Raw genomic sequence first — 15,186 nt, forward strand, 5'->3', positions numbered from 1 at the left:
CTTTCCTATAAAAATGCAATGTATTGGCATTACCAAACTCACGTCCTCGGACTCTGACAGACAGGATTACAGACCCGCCAACATTTGGCACATACAGAAGAAGTAACTTTATTTGCTGCAGTATCTCGCTGGGGGAGAGAGGAGCTGGCAGGAAAGTGACCCCACCGGAGGAAGCTCAATAACATGAACCATTTACTTACATGCAAAGATCATACAAGCAATAAAATATACATAACTATGTATTTATTTCTATATTCTTATATACACACAATAGAAGTGTTATTAAATCCACCACTAAATGGGTAACGATGAATTTAATAACATGTAACATGACAGGTACAGTACCTGCTAGATAGATAAAATAGGTAAATAAGTATTTAATAGGACCAGGACATGACAGGTACAGTACCTGCTAGATAGATAAAATAGGTAAATAAGTATTTAATAGGACCAGGACATGACAGGTACAGTACCTGCTAAATGGGTAAAATAGGTAAATAAGTATTTAATAGGACCAGGACATGACAGGTACAGTACCTGCTAAATGGGTAAAGATGAATGTAATAGGTACAGGACATAAAAAAACAGGTGCAGTTGGAGGCTGTGAATAACATGTAATTTGCTATATGCAAAGATCATATTATTAATAATATTTGCACACACACAATAGGAGGGATAATAATTCCCTATAACCAGTTTATCAGTAGGTACAGGACATAAAACAGACAAACAGAGCCTACCAAATAGGTGCAGCTGGAGGCCTGTGTGTAACTCCTGCTGCACCCTGCATGTGTAGCAGGATATTTACATGTAGCTGCTGCTCTTCCCACTGACTGGGATAGGCCCACATCCTGAGCTCAAGTTGCTGACGCCACGACACCGAGGGGGTTGAACTACACTTCCCATGATGCTTTGGGGAGGGGGTCCTGATTGTACATGTGATAAAGCAGCTGTCAATCAAGAACACAGCAGGCACCGTCCAATTGGAAGAGCGGGTATGGGATGGGGCGGGCTTAGAGCTGTGCCAGTGTATTGTTCCTGCTGAGGAGCACACAGAGCAGCTGGGGGCAGGAAACACATAGGTCTATGGGAAAGCTAGGCCCACATCCCCTCACTGTGTTACTGTTATTAGTATTCAGCGGCAAAGCAATGTGCTCTGAGGTTTTCTTTTTCCAACTCCTGTGTACGAGGATCCTGCAGCTCTGTTACTAAAAGCCCCTTCCCCCCTTTACCTGATGTAACTTGTTAGGCCGCGCTTATAGTGCCGCCGTCGTGTCGCGCTTACTATAAGCGCACGCGATGGCTGCAATGCATTTGTTTTGACGCGCTGTCGCCGTCACCCGCACTATAAGCGCAGCCTTATGCTTTACACAATAATTCTGCAGGTTTTGGCTTGTGGTCGGAGGATAACTGTCTATACATATAAAGACTTGTATTTTCTAAGCTAAAGGGGCTTAGTATAATGCTAACCTCAAATCCTGAGTGCCTTGTGGCCCCACGTAGGGTTGCCAGGCGGCTTCTCCAAAAATACTGGACACAATGGTGAAAGGTGTGATGCGCTTGAGACACACACACCCACTTACCGCTCCATGCCGTTTCCTCCTCTCTTTGGTCCAACCCCCAGGCTCCTGACACCTCCTCCTGATTGGCTGCATTAGGCCGCGCTTATAGTCCTTGCAACAGCGACGCTGACGTAACGCTGTGTTCACTGCAAAAATAAAATTAAATTCCAGCGATCGCGACTAAGCCTTCGCTCCGTCACGCCGTCGCGTCGCTCCTACTATAAGCGCATGCGATGGATTCAAAACATGTTTTGATGCGACGTCGCCGGGACTATAAGCGCAGCCTTACCCAGCAGCAATCAGGATGGAGTAAACTGCCCAGCCCTCTAGCAACAGCCCTCCCCGCTCAGGGAGATCCCACAGCCCCCACCCAAGCCGGTCAGGTCCCACGCCCAGATAGGTAATGCCGAACACATACATGTCCAGTATTACCTCAAACATTTTAACTGGACAGTGTCTAAATACAAGACAGTCCGGTTCAATACTGGACACCTGGCAACCCTGCCCCCAAATAGTGAGATGAGACAATTATTAGAGGCAGACTGAAGGAAAAAGTAACTGTTTAATGTAAAAAGAAAATCAACAGAAGTTAATGCTGACAATAATGTTACATGTATGTAGGACTGACTTCCAACGAGAGACTCAATGGAAATGATTAAGTCTGCGTTCCAGTCAGAGCGGGGCACGCCTAATGAGCAAGACTCGCCCCAAATAAGAAACTATACTGCAGTGTTTGAGACTCACTTCATATTAATTACTGCCTGCTAATGAGTGACACTTCAAATAGTAATACTTACACCACATAAGAGACTGTTCTGATGATTGAGACGTGTTTCAATTAAGTGACTGCTAACGAGTCTCATTCGTTCCCAATGAGTAGTACTGCTTTTCCAATAACCGACACTCTCCAAAAATGTCAGGCTGCCTTACGTCAGTGATACTTCTAAGGCTGGGGCCATAGAGGGGGGGAGCAGTGCTGAGGCGCGCTGACGCTAAGGCTCGCCTGCTGAAGCTGTGAGATTTCATGCACATGCAGGCGAGCCAGCGTGGGCGATCGGGAGGCGGGGGGAGGTGGTGGGAGGCGGGGCAGTGACGTCGCTGGGCCAATCACCCGCGACGCAATGACGTCAACATCACGGCGCCATGACGTTGACGCTGCTTCGCGCTGATTGGATGTTTTTAGCCGACAGTGCGCTGAAAAACAGCTTGGCTGTCGGCTGAAAAATCCAACTTGTCAGCACGTCTGCGGACACTCACGTGAGCGCCCTCTAAAGACGTCCTCATTGAGGATGCCGGGGCTCCGCGCGGAGCGTCCGCACGGCTCAGCACGGCTCAGCACGGCTTGTCCTTCTATGGACGCAGCCTAATGATTGAGACTCGCTGCTAAGGAGTATTTTACCATCTAATGAATAACACTCGGTCCATGCGGAAGGTTTTGTAGGAATTCTTTTCTTTAGAGCTCAGTGTGGTTTGTACCTAAACCTAATGGGATCCAGAAATATTAAGCAAGGTGGTCATCTTAATTAAGCAAGGTGGTCATCCTAGTGTGTGAGTAGACATCATAGGACATCAGAAAGTCCAAGTGTCTGGAGCCTTCTGCTCTTGCTGTACATAAGGCACCAGAATGGATGTGCGCGCTGGCAAAGCAACCACCCTGTACCTGCTTCTTGTGGTAGTTTAATAAACCGTTTTCTTCCAATCATCTAAATAGCCAAAACGTATTGCTTCGTACTTAGAAGGGAGTTTAAGATGTAACGTTTTATTCACGCAGAATTGTTTTCATTTTCCTTCAACAATACCATGTACAATGGGCAATGTTACCATCTTCAGAACAACATTTCATACATTTAACCTAAACGTGGTGGTTGAATTTATTTAACTGTCTTGGCGCTAGAAATGTACGGTTACATTCATTTAAACAGCAGCTCTGTCAAATTAAGAGATTGAACACTTGGAAAGCCAGGAATTGGGATTTCCAGATCAGGTCAGGAAAATCCACTTGCCATTTACTCAATAAGGGCATCCAACGCGGGTTAGTTTGTAGTTCCACTAAAGGAATAGAAATAGTCACTTTAGGTGTGAAACCAAGTTGCAATGAAGCTTTCATATTAGATTCCAATGGATTAGTCATAAACAATTGTGAGTTCATTTTAAAGCAGCAGTCCAAGCTGCCGTTTCAAAAAAATTAATGTAATATGTGCATCAATACAATACACACAATGATAAGTAATTAGATAAGTTGCCGATCGATCTGTTCTCCTGCGATCGATCGCGTAGATTCGGCTCGGGGGCTCACTAAATAACTGCAGAGGAGAATTCTGCAGTCAGTGTGACTTTGTAAATGGTTGCTATAGAAACAAAAAAGGGTTGTTACATTATACTACATTACAAATGTCATTCAGAGTTGTTGTTTTTTTTTTTTTAAATACTACAAGTATTTTCTCATAGTACAGTAGAGGCAACGTTTATTCTAACATTTGCTGTAAACTAGCCGGGTTACATTCTGGGTATGTGCTGGGTATGTTCTGGGCTAGTTTGAGGCACGTTTAAGGCATTTCTGCATTGACTAACGACCCATAGGATTAACACAGCAGGGATCCCTGGGAGTCCAATTCAGTTTGAATGGGACTGCCAGGGACCCCCCGCTGTTAATCTGATAGGCCATTAATCAATGCAGAAATGCTGGGGCTAGTTTAAGGAAAGTTTAAGGCATGTATTCAGAATGTACCTGGGTGTTTCCTGGTTTTTTTGGGGAATTGCCACTGGTTTTTGTTCGAATAAGAGTTGCCTCTACTGTACATAACTGATTTATTTAAAAAAAAATACACATAGGATATTGATTGGTCTGCAGATTTAAGCAACGAGTTTACATAGCATTGGACTTATAAAAAACATTGTTATTAGGTCATTGAAATTGGGCTTTAAGCTGTTCAAATATAGGACCTACCAGCTGATCTGATATAATACAGGCCGATTAATTGACTTTCCATTTCAAGATTTGAAAAATTCTGATTATTCAATAATCCAATCTCTGCAATACTGTATCTAGTTAATGAGGAGGAGTTTGAAGTGTGCGTTTAAACCATCCTCTTGAATCATTTGTAACGTAAATATGCTAATTTTATGTTTTTTATTATTCCAAATAAAATTGGGGAATCTCTTGCTAATCCTGGGAATGTCTTTTTATCTTAAAAGTAGAGGTAACAGTTGTAATAAATAAATACGCTTTGGGAAAGAGACCATTTAAATGAAAGCACTGATATGGATTTAAATTGTCAAAATTATATTTTGGGGATTGTCCTGTTCCCTGTTCAGCCAGATAATGTTGAATTTAGAGAAAAGTATTTTGTATCCCAAGAGACTGAAACTTAGTCAATTCTTGCACTATCACCGAAATTTGAACAGAAGACTAGTACAGTGGGTCACCAGCATATACGGCTAATTTAAGTTCTTGTTTCCTAAATCTTAATCTACGAACTATACTCATGAGAGAAACAGCTGTGAGTGTATTGATCAATACAACCCTGAGGAAGCTCACACCTGGGTCAAGTGAAACGCGTAGGGTGGTCCTTTTCCTGCCTGCTGTGGGGTATACGCCGTTCGTTGTGAGTCCCCTGCTGCTGAACCGCAGAGCTCTCTCCTGTCTGTGCCCCTGCCGTCGGACGCAGCCTGTGTGCACAACCCGGAAGCGCCGTGGAGCCAGAAAGACAGAGAGAAGCCGGTTAACATCTTCCTGCCTGAGGGACTGAACGCAGCGCCGCCACTACAGGACCCAGAGTGGTCAAACTGCTTTTACCTTACTGGGAGCATGCGAGTTACCTGTAGCTCACTGCTTACTGTATGTCTTTTTAATATAAATTGATCTGCACCGTGCACATCTCTCTTTTCTCTTATATACCCATGGAACGTCCCACCTAAATCTACCAGCATCTCCTACCATATACCGGATTTATCTGAGACACGCTTGATTTCACCTACCCCATGGGTAGGCATTTGGAAGTTGGATTTATATAAGATCTTTGCTTCTAGTACGTCTGCACTATTGTATGCTGTGTTCCTTTTTTTCACATACCACTGAGAGTACCTTGCGCTGGATTCAGCCTGTGTAATCAGTTATCTTGTAGCAGCATATCTAATTCCCGTGTCCATATTTTATGTCTTTCTGTGGTTTGCATGTTGATCGATCTCTTTTATACTTTCAGAAAGCGGATGTAACTCGCAATACCAATTTCGCCCCTCTTTATGTCAGGGGTGAGCAAACTTTTTACAACGAGCCCCCGATTTCCTCCGTGATATTAGTCGGGCCCCCCTGCCTGATGTAATCCAAATCACATAACTTTTTTTAATTAATCGGTATAACATTTTTAAACCAGTTAGACTGCAGTCCCAGTCATGAGTGTGACACGTGCGCCCGGTGGGGGGGGGGGGGGGGGGTCGCGTGCACAGCGCTAACCGCGATCTGCGGTCACAGGAGAGAGGGAGAGGTTGCGACGGGAGGGGGCGTTTCGGGTTTTTGCGGGGGCGTGGCCATGACCTCACGCGGCTGGTTCGCCCTCATTTGAGTGTGTGGATTCTTGCAGTACAGCGCGGCTGCTGAGTGTGCGCCGACGCATGTACTCGGCCCTGAGTGACTGGGGGGCCGGTGTTTGTGCGCACAGTGCACGCCGAGGCGTGCGCTCTGGCAGTCACTGGGACCGCAGCCTAAAACATGACAAATATTATAGCTTTGTTTTAAATAAATCAGCATAGTAGTATGAGATCATATACTGACGGCAATTTTTTCCCCGCCTCCATTATCTCCCCCAACTTGCATCTATTACCACAATGCTTCACCCTGCGCCCCCCCCCCTACAAAATCTTGCACCCCCCCAGTTTGCGCACCCCTGATTTAGGTGGTGTTAAAAAATATCCACGTTTTTAGAAGGGATTTGCATAACGGAGCTACGAGAATAGAAGTTGTGCGCAAAAAATGTGAGTTGGAGGCTTTTTTTTAACAAACCGATCGAATTATCAGAGCAAGAGTGAAACTGCTTCTAAAGTAGCCGCTTAGACAGGGTTTGGGCATGTGATTAGGGATTACAGAAAAGCAAAGCATGCCAGTCCACTTCTAAAGTGCACTTTAGAAGAGGTTTGTCACACTTCGGAGCTACCAGAATAGTCTCCTATATCTGGGCCCAATCTTTCCAGATGAGAGAATTTGGTGTCTCTTGGCAGGAGAATTGGTTCCTCCCACATTTAAGAATGTTATTCTACTCATGCAAATCACAGCAAGGGGACAAACCAAATGATGGGGGTGACGAAACATACCTCAGTACACCATTTGTACTGAGGAACAGGAACCTAATGAACATAGAAATACATTTAGATTATACAGGCATACCCCGCATTAATGTACGCAATGGGATCGGAGCATGTATGTAATGTACTTAAACTGAAGCACTACCTTTTTTCCACTTATCGATGCACGTACTGTACTGCAATCGTCATATACGTGCATAACTGATGTAAATAACGCATTTGTAACAGGCTATAGTCTCCCCGCTTGAGCACAGCTTCGGTACCGGTAGGGAGCCGATATTGCTGTTCATGACGTTCTGACTGGCGCATGCGTGAGCTGCCGTTTGCCCATTTGGCGATATGTTCTTACTCGCGAGTGTACTTAAAGTGGGTGTCCTTAAACCGGGGTATGCCTATACAATGCATTCTTTAAGAAAAGTAATATATAGCAAAATGATAGCATTTTCATTTTAAGTCAGTCTTTCCTCTGCATATTTTATTTATTTATTTTCTAGCAGCCTGTCTTCATCACGTAGTAATTCAGGAATCTTCATTCAGGTACTTTAATATTCTCCCTCAGGCACCTCATCTTCAACAAGACATTGTGCTTCCTATGGCGGCTCAGCTGATAGAGCGCCCTCTTCAGCAGATCCTTAGAGAATAGCCGGGTACCCTCAGGAAACTGTGATTCCTTCCTAACCAATGCGGGGCAAACGGAAGTAAATTCTCTACGTTTTTTGCTCGAATCTGCTGAAAAACCTTGAAAAAGGAGAAAAGTATTCTCCTAGTGCGCTGGTCTCTTAATTTTCTATAGACCTGTAGCATCGCCACTTTATCTGGAAAATGTAGAACTTTCGCCAAAAATGATCTGGATCGTGGAGTTTTGTAGAGGTGAATCCTTTCTAGGCCAATTCTATGCGCCCTTTCGGTTTTTACGAGTAAACGGTTTTCCTCCGACTTCGGTGGTTTTGGAAGAGTTGTAGATACATAGGAACGTGTAATTCCCACAATGGGACTGTTGTTCTGTCTGGAGCTGTCCAGATTGTCAACTTTCATCGCAAGTTGAGCATTTTGCCCTTTTCAGCTCATCAATTCATAAGGCTTGAGTAGGGGATTCTGCATTAGAAATTCTGTTAGTATGATCAGCTGTATGTTTTGCAATCCCAGCTAAACCCCATTTTAATTCTGCAATGTTCACTCGGTATTGAAGGCCAAATAATATATTTTAACCGCTCATCCTTTTGTAAAATGTAGATAGTTAGGTATTTTCATAACAATAGGGGGCATGAGGATAGTTTACGAGCACACACAAATTTTTATCCAAGAGGGATAAAAGAAGATTCCTCTTGTTGCACTCTCTATTATATCATTTATGCAAAACAAATGTGCTTTTTTTCTTTCCGCCATATGAGCTCTTAAATCGGTACAGACTATTACAACCAAAAAATAAAAAAGTTTTATTACATCAAAAAATTATAAGGTGACTGAAAAATATAGTGATCAAAAAAGGGTTAAAAAGTCCTCTCACATGGGGGTAGAGAGGTAAGAGACTCTATATTTATTTTCAGACTATAAAACACATTAATATGTGTGTCTGTTAATTTGAATCCACTCTGACAGCTCAGTATAATAATAGATACAATATAGTAATTTCTAATAGCTCAGTATACTGTAAATACTTGTTGGCACTTGGTTAAATACACATCTAGATAAAAAGTATCAAATCACGCAATAGAGATATATATATAGATATGTAACATAAAGATTAATTTATGATCAATATATATGTGGCTAAATGGCTATTAGCCTATGATAAAGTCAAAGTCCGCAGATGTATTCAAGAGCCATATAACATATATAGTCTCCTTGATTAAATCTCCTTTGGTGATCTAATGTTATCCTGATGTCTCACAGAGACCAAAATAGAACCAGAGGAATGGTAAGTAACACATTCACATAATATATATATAGGTGGAAGTGTCTGGCTAAACATAATTGAATTCATTAAGCAGTATAATATAAAACACTTATGGTCTCAGCGGACCCAGAATGTGCATAACCAAGATGATTACACTTAAAAGGTCATGGCGGACCTATAGACATGGTAATCCCCAAAACAACTTCTATTCAAGGGTCACAGCGGACCGCGGATGGCATATTATTAAGGGTTTTCCGTGCCTAAGACATGGTATACAGTTTCCCCAGAAGTGTGGAAGGTATGGTGTCTTAGCACCAGTATACTGGCCGTGTTCCTTCGACTGAGGTGTCGCCCCTCTGTGACGTCGGACTCGACGTATGACGCGTTTCGCGTGATTGACACGCTTCTTCAGAAAGGAGGAGTCTAACTTCCCGATCAAGTTGCCTGGCTTTTATACCCTCTATGGCTGGGGGTGTATCATTCTATTCTCCAATCAGGGCTGGTTTAAAAGTGAAACGAATAATGAAGTTGTTTCTTTTTAGAATACTTTGCTGGATATTTATTGATGTTTATTATTTTAAAGCTTTTTCTCTTTTCTTCCTTTCAGATCGCTACGTCTTGGTGTGGGGAGATACTTTCAGAAATCGGAGGTTCTCTGGGAGATAGGTGTTAGAGAATATGGATATATACATGGGGGTCAAAATGGATGTTATCTATGGTGAAAAATGTGAATAATGTGTTTTTTATGATCATGTGTTAATGTGTATAGGTGTAGGAGTGATACTCTCTAATTTGATTCGCCCCTAGTGGTCAATGCGAACCAGACTAGATTAATATATTTAATAACTATCTAAAATATATGAAAATTAAATTTAAAAAAATATATATATATATAAATAAAATATAATTCTAATTAAAGTGATTTCTAAGGTTTGTTCAGCAAATATATAACTTAATTCTATAAGTGAAACAACTGCAAATTCATATACAGATGTATGTAAAGCGAATAGATTTATCTCTATATCGGATATTAGTAAGTAATATGATTTCTAAAATGTATTATATGTTATAAATAATAAATTGATATGTGATTATTATAAGTATGCTGAAGAAATAAAACCTTTGTTTAAACCATCTGGACTCTGTGTTTGTAATAGGAATATCCATGGACATTCTCTCTGTAGGAGACGTTTATCCCAGTCTCCTCCCCTTGGGCCTGGTGCCACATGTTCACTTCCAGTAAATGGGAGTGTTTAATATCTCCCTGATGTATTTCATTCACATGTTTGGCTACTGGTTTATCTCTTGTATTTCCAATGTCTCCCATATGTTCCAAAATGCTCGTTTTCAGATGTCTCTTTGTTTTTCCCACATACATTTCGCCACACTTACATGTAATTAAATAGATCACTCCCATTGTTTGACAGTTAAAGTTCTTAATATTAAATGTCTTTGATTTCATAGATTTAGTGAAGGTTTTCGTTTTAGTCATAAAATTACATGCTTTACATCGAGCACATGGGTAAGACCCTATAGGTTTGTCCCCATCCATGTTTTTAAAGGTTGTGCTTGAAAGTGGCTATGTACCAAAGTATCTCTAAGGTTTTTAGCTCTCCTGTAGCCTGTTTGCGGTTGATCTTTTAATACCATTCTGAGGTCTGGATCTTCAAGGAGAATATCCCAATATTTATTAAGGATTTTTTTGATTTGGTAGGATTGGTCAGAGAAAGTGCTGATAAATCTTATGTTGTGATCAGTTTCTTGAATCCTTTTATTAGTTAGAAGTTTTGGTCTGTCCATTTGTAGCGCTTTGAAATATGCTTTTTATATTTTGTTCTTGTTTGAAATCTATTTTTCATCTCTACAGCTTGTTTTTTGTATTCAGCTGTTGTTGAGCAATTTCGATGTAATCGTTGAAATTGTCCTATGGGAATATTCTCGATGATGTGCTTTGGGTGGTGGCTTTCCGCTAGAAGCAGTGTATTAGTTGCCGGCGGTTTTCGGTATATACTTGTATGTATCTCTCCTCTTTCAGATTTAAAGATAGTAATATCCAGAAATCCTACTTTTTCTTTACTTATTTGATAAGTAAGTTTGAGATTATATTCGTTGGTATTTAGTAGCTGGATAAATTCTTGGAGGAGTTTTTCTGTGCCATCCCATACCAAAAGCACATCATCGATGTATCTAAGCCATGTAATGATATGTATGGTCTTCATGGAGGAACTTCATGGAGTCATGCACCCCCCAGGGACCTCTAACATTGGAGGAAACCGGGGGTATTTGTACTACCGGAGCAAGCCGCAATACTGCAGAAAGTGCTTTGAGTTTGGGCACACACAGGAGAACTGTGATAAACAAAATATAGCAGTTTGCCGCAAATGCAGAAAGGAGGGTCATTACGCTGCAGAGTGCAAGGAGCCCTCTAAATGTGACTTATGTGAGGAAACAGGGCATATGGCTAGAAATTGTACTAAGAAGAGGACATATACACAGGCTGTAAGGAGAAGGGAAACTGCAGAGCGCACAGATAGATGGGTTAATAAGTAGAGTGAATATGATCTGATGCATGGCACTGAAAGCAGGGAGGAAACGCCAGTGGAACCAGCTGCTGAGGTTCCCCCTGATGAGCCCTTAACGAGGGGAGAATCAGCAGCTGAGGAGCTGGAGGAGGAGGAGTTGCCAGATACAGGCATGGATCAGGGACAGGGAGAAGGGGAAGTGCCTCTTACAGCAGAAGTAATGGAGGATGTACAGAGAGAAGATGTGGCCCTGGAAAGGGAGAAGGAAAAAGGTTCAGCAGAAAGCATGGATACGCTGGCTGCAGGAGGGCAAGAAGAGCGCCCGGGGAAAAGAAAGATGGAAAAGGAAGAAAAACATACTCCTGCAAAAGCAAGGTGCCGTGGAGGGCTGCTGGAGGATACTGTGAGCGAGGCATCAGCCAGCAGCAGGGATGAGAGGGAAGAAGTGATCAGCCAGGTGGGAAGCCTCTCACCCAGCCCTTCCACCTACTCAGGACCGCCGGATGGGCAGGCTTCTCCAGGGGGGAAAAGCACATCTTTTGTGAAAGAAGGCTTAGCAAATAACATGGTGTTGGGGTACAGTGAAGAGGTGGAGAGAGCCCCCCTCAAGGATAACCAGGACATAAGATAAGTATGGGGGGGGGGGGGTTTCTCCCCTGGTGATATTTTGTGTTTTTTGTTCTCTCAAAAAAGCTGAATGACTTTGGTAACAGCCTCACTTACTGTGAGAAGCTTAAAAAGCCCGGCAAGGAGAGCGAGGATTTAGGACTTGGTGGCCAAGCAAAAAAATGACATTATTTGTTTGCAGGAATGTGGGATCACAGACCCACCAAGAAAAGAAGAACGGGTTTGGGGGGATTCTGTATGGTCTGGCAGTAGGGAGAGCGGAAATAGTGGGATAGGGATTTTATTTAGGGGACAGGAGTTTAACATTTGTAAATATGAAGTGATAGAACCGGGAAGGTTAATGTTTGTTTTGTTTAAGTGGAGGGGGAAATGTTTAGTTTATTTAATGTTTACGCTTCGCCTGAGGAAAGGCAAAGAAGGAATTTGTTTGAAGTTTTAAAAATGTTTTTGCCAGGGAGAGTCCAAACGCTTGTGATTGGTGACTTTAACTGCATACTTAATGAGGGGGACAGGGGGGGGGGGGAGAAAGGAGCAAGCCAGATGCTTCAGGGATTCTGTTGAAAAATATGTTGAATGATTTTAGTCTAAGGGATGCGTTCAAAGTGTGGGGAAAAGGGAAAAAGGAGTTTACATGGGTTAGTGAGAGTGGAGGGGTAAAATCAAGGATTGATCATGTTTTTATTCCAAAGGGTGTAAAGGTGGAGGAATGGAAAGGGGTAAAAGTGCTGTTCTCAGACCATGTGTGTGTGCAATGCAAATTAGAACTGGAGGGGATAGAGAGGCATGGGAATGGCTTTTGGAAACTAAATGTGTCCTTGCTAGAGGAGGAGCGGGTAACGAAGCAGTATGAATGTATGTATGTTACATTAAAGGCGAGAATGAGGGAATTTGGGGGGGTGAGTAAAGGAAAAAACACAGAAGTTTTTCATCAAAAAAGGTGTGGAAAAAGCAAGAAGGCAGGAGGAGGAATATAGAAGGGCAATATTAAGGCAACAGTTTCTTTTTAGGCTGAGAGAAATGGGGGGAGATGTGGGGGAGGAATTAGAGAAAGTAAGGAAGGAGGTTAGAAAATTAGTAGAAGAGAAAGGGGAAAAATCATTCATGCTGCAAGAGTGGAAGCAGTGGAAAAAAATGAAAAATGTACCTCTTTCTTTTTTAAGAAAGCGTATTCTGGTAAAGCAAGCTTAACCCCTGTGCTAAATAAAGAGGGGGAGGAGGTGAAGGAAACAGGGGGTGCTGAGGGAAGTTGAGGGGTTTTATAGGGACTTATTTAAGGAAAAAGAAAGAGACAGCAATATACAGTAGAGAAAGAGGAAAAATTGGTGAGACAAATTGTATGTAAGGAGAAGGTGAAAGGTGGCAAAGGAGCTCCAAGGATGGAGGTGATTTTGGGGGCAAAGTACACCCAAATTTGTATAGAATTGATTAATGGGGAAGAAACAAAAGCTGCCTGCATGGGGAGATATGCTGCGGGGGGGATGCAGAGGAAACTAGGGTTGTGTAATACAGACCTGAGGAGGCCGTTTTGTTTTGAGACACCAGAAAATTACAGGGTAATAGAGGAATTTATTAGGGAGTTTGATTTGGTTGGGGTAGAAAGATCACTATGGGATGATCAAAGAAAATTACAAGAGTGATTATAGAAAGAGATGAGTATGAAAGTGTTGGGTGGTTGGTTGAAAAGCATTTAAAAATAATGTGGAAGAATGTAAATCACAAGGGGCTGACAAACACTCAGAAGGACGTGACTTGGATGGCAGTGCCCAGCTGCCTGCCCGTAAGGGAATTCCAGAGGAAAAGACATCTAGCAGAGTCAGAAATATGCCCTAGAGAAGGGTGTGGAGGAGTAGAGGATGTGGTCCATCTGTTCTGGAATTGTAGCTTTGTCAGAAGGGTATGGAAGTGTCTGGGGAAGCTGATAAAAGAACTGATAGGGATCAGGACCCTAGAATTCAATATGGTGATGTATGGGTTGTGTAAGGTGGAGGGGGAGAGGAGGAGCGTGTTGTGGAAGATAATAAACTGTATAAAAGAAGTGGTGTGGGATGTAAGGAATGTGTTAATATTTAATAAAGAAGAGATTGGAGTGAACGTGTGTGTGAGAGTTGTTCTGAGCAAAATGTATACATATTATCTGTTGGATGTGAAGCGGTTGGATGAAAATGAAGGAAGAGAATTATGGAAACTAAAGTGTGGAATAAAATGGTTAAAAATGTATAAAAGGGTGGGGAGAGGAGAGATTATCTGGGTTTTCTTTATAGCGATAGGAAAATGTATTATTGTTTGTGCAAAATGTATAGAAAAATATAGAGGGGAAAAAAGAGGTGAAAATGTTGATGTGTTAATAGATTGAGAAATTGAGGGGTGTTTTGGGAGTGAAAGGGAGTGTGGTGAGAGTGTAGGGGGGGGGGGGGGGCATATGCTCTTACCAAAGGGAGAGAGAAAGAAAGCTTCCCGGAAAGGGGGGAAAGTAATTGTGAGGAGCAATAATGTGCTACGAGGGTCCGTTTGGTGGAGTATCGGAGAGAAGAGGCCGGTGCTCCCCTCTGGTGGGAGACCGTCGGAGGAAGAGCATATGGGGAGTGTGCGAGCTGGAAAGAGGGAGAATGTGTTGGATGAGGGAAAACAGGACAGGTGTTTGTCCCTGCATAGGGTGCTAGTTAATGAGGTGAAAGAGTTTTTCTTTATTATAAAATGTATTTGAATGTTGAAATGTGAAATGTATTAACAAAATGTATGGGTTGTTGTAATGAAAGGGGGGTTTGTTATTTTCCGAAAAGTAACTCTGTAAATAAATATGTATGAATTAAAACATTTAATAGGAAAAAAAAAAAAAAAATGATCCTGCAGGTGGCTCTCCCAGGGTGAGGCTTGCTCATTGCACTTGGAGCTAGCTGACCTCTGCGATTTCCCCACATGCGGGAAACTCGACTGCACAATTTCTGGTAGTGGGGGACTGCGTGCGCGCTCTCCCCTGTTTTTGGACTGTTAGAAAAAACAGAAACAAAAATCAACAACAACAACCACCACCACCCACAGCACAGGTGTTTGTTCAGACAAGCTGCTATTCCCACTGCTTGGGCTTTGGGCCTTGTCAATAACTGTGGCATAAAAGGAGCACCCACCCACCAACTAGCCAGGTAGCAACATCTCAAACAGGGAGAAATGACAATTAGGCACCTGCGCAGACATTTAGGAATAAATTCAGGTGGTTTGGGAAATACGGAAACACATATAATTCATGAAAAAAACATTCTAAACAAAAAGGGCCAAGAACTGT

At 42.4% G+C, this 15,186-nt stretch overlaps 1 pseudogene; it reads left to right on the forward strand.

Moving 5' to 3' along the window:
• The first annotated feature begins 14,741 nt into the window (after positions 1-14,741).
• LOC142474140 (U1 spliceosomal RNA) lies at positions 14,742-14,883 on the forward strand (annotated as a pseudogene).
• Positions 14,884-15,186: the final 303 nt, after the last annotated feature.

Source organism: Ascaphus truei (genome assembly GCF_040206685.1).
Source record: "Ascaphus truei isolate aAscTru1 chromosome 13 unlocalized genomic scaffold, aAscTru1.hap1 SUPER_13_unloc_7, whole genome shotgun sequence".
NCBI classification, from domain to species: Eukaryota; Metazoa; Chordata; class Amphibia; order Anura; family Ascaphidae; genus Ascaphus; species Ascaphus truei.